The sequence below is a fragment of the Plectropomus leopardus genome, chromosome 7 (assembly GCF_008729295.1).
Source record: "Plectropomus leopardus isolate mb chromosome 7, YSFRI_Pleo_2.0, whole genome shotgun sequence".
NCBI lineage: Eukaryota > Metazoa > Chordata > Actinopteri > Perciformes > Serranidae > Plectropomus > Plectropomus leopardus.
Window position 1 is genome coordinate 13793748 of NC_056469.1, and position 6209 is coordinate 13799956.

Consider the following 6209-nt stretch of genomic DNA (forward strand, 5'->3'; position numbering starts at 1 on the left):
TGTTGTGCCATCACATGGTTAAATACATTCTAAAAATAATATTATTAATAATTAAACCTAAACTTTCTGTAATCAGACTTAAATCAGTTTAAACAGCTACTTTGAAGCCATATCAGTCTAATAAGTGAACAAACACTCCGTTCTAAACTTGTAAACTACAAAGTTGTTTTTACTGACACAAAAGCATCATCCTTCATACTGCTGATTTAATCAACCAAAGACGAAAATAATGTTCTTTCTTTTAATCAATAGACCACTTGATTGTTAACATCATTGTATCGGGTCAATCCCTTTTCCCCATTATAACAAATATGTACTAATGCACATTTCATTTTTGTTCAAGGGGGAACACCACCTAAATTAAGACATACAGTATGTTATTTCCGTTGCAGAGGAAAGTTTGATATTTGTGGACATGAGCTACTCTCAAAGCCAGAAATCAGAGAAATAAGTCTCTAACTTGTGATGTCAGGGAATAAAATCTGGCATTGCTCCATAGAAAATAAATAGGAATGTGATTTTGTGGACCCACTGACTGATTTTCTTTATTATACCATCATTAGCTTTATTCTACTGTGTTTTCAGCTCTGAAACAGCAAATGTACTATATAAAGTGAATTACAATATTTGCTGGCAATAACTTTTGAGTAGAAACGTCCGGTCCAGTCATGTTTATAAAATCAAATGGCTAAAATCAAAAGTTTTTAGCCACCTAAAAAATGCCAGCCTAAAAAATTTGATATTACTTTAAGTGTGTGCTATATCTACAATACTTTTACCACTTTACCTTGGTGTCAGATAGCCCCTGTTGACAGGGAACTGAAGTTGAAATCTCAGAGCCACCAGACTGAAATTATTTTTTGTTAATGGATAATAATAATGGATAATAATTTTACTTCTGAAACACACGAGTTGCTGGTCTCACGTTGCCTCGATTGGTTAGTGTGTAAATGCTAAAGTGGTGAAAAATATTTATGAAAAATGTAAATTTCTTTAATTTGCAAACAAACGTTTTGCTTCAGATTGACATTGACCAGCTTCAGTGTTGCTAGATTTGGTTTATGAGAGATGCTTCCAAAGCCACACAGTCCATAAAATAATCACAGCAGAAACATAAGTTTGGAAGGGTAACGGTTGCAGTTACAGCTGAAAATATTTTTGCCAATTTTACTTATCTCCAAAGCCAAAATCACTTCCCGGTGTTCTAAATGGAAGTGATCATTTTTGTTTCTGTGACATGTATTTGTTATAAAGTCTATACTAAGAACATTCCCCTGGATGCTCAGTGTCATCCATAACATCTTTCTGCTTCTATAGAGCAGTTTCAGACTTCATACCCGATGACATCACAAATTTGTGTGTTACCTCTCTAGATTTTGGATTTTGAGAGAGTTGTTTGTGTTTACTAATATTTATGGACTGTCTCAGACCACTGGAATAAAATGTGTGTTTTTTGAAAATGGGTGTAGTTTCCCTTTAATTGAACATTAGCTGTGTGATTTTATCCCCACAAAACTTCCTGTGGTGATTTAAAAGCTATGACTGTCACATTTCCAGAAAGCATAAAGCTTTAATTTTACAACTTACAGAATCTTAAGTGTTTCAAGACTGTTTAAAAAGCTGCTTTTTATTGAACTGCAAATGAATAGTGTGTTCTGTAATATATGAAGTAATTTAAGTTATATATCTGTGTAAGTAAATGTAATGTAGAGGGGCTTGTATCGTATTGTACTGTATTATATTGAATAACAAGACCACCAAGATTATATACTGTAAATATATGGATTATTGCTTTGTTACTGTGAAGTTGATAAATATTAAGAATCTGGCAAATTTAAATCTTATTCGAGTACGAATCTTAAGAAGTATGTGGCAAACCCATATGAACTTCCTTCTCATAAACTTTTTCTGTCAAATTTGAGACCATGAAAGATTTTTTTCAAACTAGTCAGCAATGGCTTGTTGTCACTTTGTGGTACGTGTAACTGATCACTGAAGGGTTAAATATGTCCCAAATTGTATGCCTGTGCTGCTGTACTGTGCCTTGTGGTGTTTCTGACTGTATGACTTTGTTTTGTACTGTCAAATAAAGTATCATTAATTAAATTATTACATTTAAGATGTTAAAGAAAAGCATTTTCCTTTATTTTATGATGTCATTAAATTAACATTCACAGTTGGCTTTCTTTAGAAGCTGAACAACTATACTCAAAAGTCTCGAAATATCTCCGTCAACATGCAAATACGACCCAAAACACTGGGACACTCCAGACATTCAAAAGTTTTCCTTCCTTTCCTCATTAACAATAATTTCACAGAGAAAAGTGTTCTACCATCTGCTGGTTTGACTGTGCCTGATCCAAAACTGTAGTTTCAAGTGAATTTTAAATCACAGACGCTGAGGTGGAGCAAAAACATTGGGTGCAGCAGTTTCCTCTGCTGACCATGAAGTTCTGCAGAGATACTAAGTCTAACTGTAAATTAGTTATTAGACCAAGCAGTGCTAACAAAACATCAGCAAACTTGTGTTTTGTCATCACACAAAGCAACAATGGATGTGCACAAATTGAGGATATGAGGTCCTCATTTCCAAACACTCTGTTTTAGGGCTGATAACCACTGTTATGCTCAGTGTTGGAAATATACAGACACACACACTGAACCTTTTGTCTGTGATTTTGTTCATGTCCTCCATATTTGCGCATGTTTTCTGAGAGCTTATGGATAGGAATAAAATGGAGCAGTACCACCGGAGATCAGATGGCCAGTGTTCTAGCGAGAAGCAACAGTATAGGACAGCTACGACATTTTAAAAAATCGTGGAACGTAAGGACTTAGTAATATAGTGAAAAGGATTATCCTGCCGCATGTTGTGATGAATTTAATGGCCTCACAGACCACCACAACCTACAATGACGCTTCCGTTAAACTTCAGACTCTGCTCTCTAGGGCCATCTACTGGCTGTATTGATACTACAGTATCAAAATGGACACAAGGAAGTATGAGAGCAGTGATGTTTACAATGTTTGAAATGCACACATCTATTTTCAAATGTAAAGGTGGTATAAATTAGCCTTTACGTGTCCAGACAGATAACCGCAAGCAGGGTTTTGGAATTTCTGCATCATATAAAAATTCCCCATTTTAGTGACCTAAAATTGCGTTTGTGTGTGGCCAAAATGTAGAGGAAAAAAATCTGTTTATAAAAATATCTGTATACCTTTAGAAATAGCCAGAAAGACCAATAATCCATCATAATGTTATGCAGCATTACAAAATGAGAAATTGGTCGTGGAACCTCTAAAAAGATCTATATGCGTGCCTAATGTCCAAGCAGAGTAAGCACAAATGGGGAAACATAAGGAAAGTATAATGTAGTGAAGAGTTGATAGAATTGTTATGAGCTTTTTTTGAGATTGGTCAGCATGACCCTGAATCAACAGTGTTCATTACAGTAACCAGAGAATCAAAACACAGTGTCTCTGAGACAATCCGCACAATAAGAGAACCCGATATCCACAGTACACGACATTTGGTGGTGATTACTGTCTAAAAAGCTTTCAGATATATTGACATTTGTTCTAATCAGTGGGTGACCTGGCTATCACTCTTGAGTTTGGTATTTTTAAGGTTTTCACTATTGACCTTATGCACAAAGGAATCAGTCATATTTATTTAGGGCACGACAGTCTTACCTCCTGTTGTGTGTGTAGGTGTAGTGTCCTATAATAACAGTCCAGCTCAGTTGTTACTAATTATAGGGATATTTTTTTTTTATTGGACTCTTAAAAGAGGAAAAGACAGGAATAAATACTTTGCAGTATATGCGTCATCATTGTCATTTCACCCTATTTCATCCTTGACCAAGCGCAAAATCCCCCCTTCACAATTTGTCACTGTGTGACCACATTTGTTTGATCTCTTTGCAGTATCCTTAAAACACACTGCAGCTGGGAAGGAGGAGTTATTACTGCAACAAATACATTTGTATTTAATTTTGAATTATGTATCCTCTAATGAGGGTTTTTTAAATGTAAATATTCACTTTGTAATTGTTCTCTGTAACCCACAATAATTACCCACTCAGCATGTCTCTAATGTTGGCACACTACAGCTTTCATAGATGAGATCAGATGAGCTGAAAATGGGCATTAGCACTGAGCTACAGTCAAAGAGAACAAATGTTGTAACAGCAGATATACAACTTACAAACCTGTCAATGTCACTCATACCATCTTCTTCCAGTTTATATGACATGGAAGGGGCTCCTTAATTAATCTCAGTGTGACTTTTTTTTCACCTTTCCTCCATTTGTTGACACTTGTAAAGGGTTCTGAAGGCTGTGTGGTTTTTCCAAATGTTGTCAAGCTGGGACAATTGCAAAACAATTTTGGCCATGCAAGGATCAGGAGTAAAAGGTGCCATTACCACATCCAATAAACAACAGCAATTATGTATAATTTCATGCCTTGCCACAGACAATGAAACTGAAAGGATATACACAAGGAGAGATGGGAGGAAATGGGATTTTCTTATTTAGAGGTACACAGCACTGTATGGTGTTAGCCTTGTTTTAACATTAACCGGGTTCTCATACAAATTTAGGAAATACAGAAAACTGGTCAAAGACAATGCAAATTTTTACACGTTTCAATGCAAAAAATTAGGAGTTGGTTAATTGAGATAAGCAGCAGGAGGCACTAATTCTCCAGTCAGGTCACATTACACTATTGCAAAAGACAAGGGAGCAATAAGATGACGTAATTAAAGGGGCATCAAAAAATGTAGACAACAAATGGCATTTATGCTTGATTCACGCATTAATTTGATAAAAATGACAGTCTACTTATCATACGACATATGTTTTAATCTGCCACCAGTTTTTGTCTCTTCAGAGAAATGGGACCTTCAGTGGACGTTGAAGTCACATGCTTTATGCGTTTGACAAGTTTATTTCAGTGCACTCACATTTTCCACCTCATCATGCATTTGTTGCTCCAGGTGCAAGGCACAAGAATACTGTTCTTTTAAAGTTATCGCTAAACTTAAACTATGACTGTTTCTTGGACTTATTGGACTTTAAGATCTGTGAATACTGCAAACATCTTCGTAACACAGCACAAGACACACTTTTACAAACTTGCTTTTATTACCTTAAAAAAAAACCTTTTATGTTTTTTCCGTGTTTATTTTTTGCATTTTGTGTGTTGCTCTGTAATTTATGTATTTTTTTTAATCTTTTATTTTGAAGCACTTTGTTAAGTTTGCCCTTGAAACGTAATTACTCACTAGATACCATATAAGCTTAGATAGGCATGTCATTTTGAGAAAGAGACAGGATAGAAAGAGAGCTCCAGAATTTAAGTTTTTGACCTTCAGACTGATGAGACTTTGGCCTGTTTGAGGGTTCACACTTGTTTGGTTAATTTGATAATTCAGGTGAAAAGGGGGAAAGCATTATGTCCATGAGGTTCCTCACCGGTAAAAAAGTACAGAGTTGTGTCTGTTGACCCTGTATGAAAGCTTGTTTATTGTTGTTGTACACTGCCCTCTACTGACAAAACACCTACATTAAACATCACTCCTTGAGAATATTTTTGCAGTCATTGTCACACATACCTAAATAGTCAAGAAGTTCATGCAACACTGAGTCTTGAGTCCTAAAAGAGAACACTCTTTGAAGTATCTTTGCCAAAGGAGGCATGAATAGAAAATATTTGTCAAGCTACTCTCTAATAATCAAAGTTCAATCAGTTCATGAACTGTGAACGTGACATAGACCTACTTATTTCATATTTCTTCAACTATGAGATATCCCGATACAAAACATAATAACACTCACACTTTAAAGCACATTAAAAGTGCATGCATCAAAATATACAGCAGCAAAATGCCATCCAAAAATCCAAAAGGAAAAAAAAACCAACAACAGCATATACTTCCCCCAAAAGTATGCAGAGGCTAATTATTCACAACGTTATCCATAACTGTATGATTGATAATTCCTTTACATATATGAGTTGCAGGATCAGGATAAAACACAACCCCATATTTCTATCACTCTCTGCAAAAAGAAGCTCCATAAAAACACACCTTAGCCTCATCAACAGTATCTTATGATCAAAATCCAGTGATGCATTCCTGCTGCCCCTCTACCTACTTTTACTGTGCACAACTGTCTTAAAAGTAGCTCCCTCAAAAGGCATGA